Source organism: Etheostoma spectabile, chromosome 18, assembly GCF_008692095.1.
Source record: "Etheostoma spectabile isolate EspeVRDwgs_2016 chromosome 18, UIUC_Espe_1.0, whole genome shotgun sequence".
Taxonomy (NCBI): Eukaryota; Metazoa; Chordata; class Actinopteri; order Perciformes; family Percidae; genus Etheostoma; species Etheostoma spectabile.
This window is the reverse complement of record NC_045750.1, coordinates 16,018,725-16,019,097: the sequence shown is the minus strand read 5'-3', so window position 1 is coordinate 16,019,097 and position 373 is coordinate 16,018,725. Positions and strand designations below refer to the sequence as shown.

Sequence of the window (373 nt, the reverse complement as noted above, 5' to 3'; positions counted from 1 at the left end):
TCTCTGGGCAGGCAAAGCAGAGAAAGGGGAGGTACCCTTGCCCCTTATGAGGTCATAGGGGGCACTCTTCCAGATCGGCCCATCTGAGCTTTCATTTTCTCAAAGGCAGAGCATCATACCCAAGGCTTGGTTTACACCTATCATCATTTCTAGCCACTGGGGGACCATAGGCAGGCTGGGGAACGCATATTAATGTTAAAAAAACTCATAAAGTGAAATTGTCATCCCATGGGACCTTTAAGTCATTTAACTTTTGTCTTAAATATGGTAAACAAAATTTTAGTCAGGAAGATATTGCAAAAAGTTTGAAATACTGTACATTTGCATTGGTAAGAACATTGGCTCAGACACACACACACACACACACACACAC

At 42.6% G+C, this 373-nt stretch overlaps 1 protein-coding gene across 5 annotated transcripts in view; it reads left to right on the top strand.

Annotated features, from left to right (window-relative positions):
- The window catches only part of dpf3 (double PHD fingers 3), a 25,416-nt gene that overhangs the window by 16,838 nt on the left and 8,205 nt on the right, over window positions 1–373 (top strand). The gene's annotated exons all lie outside the window — the stretch shown is intronic.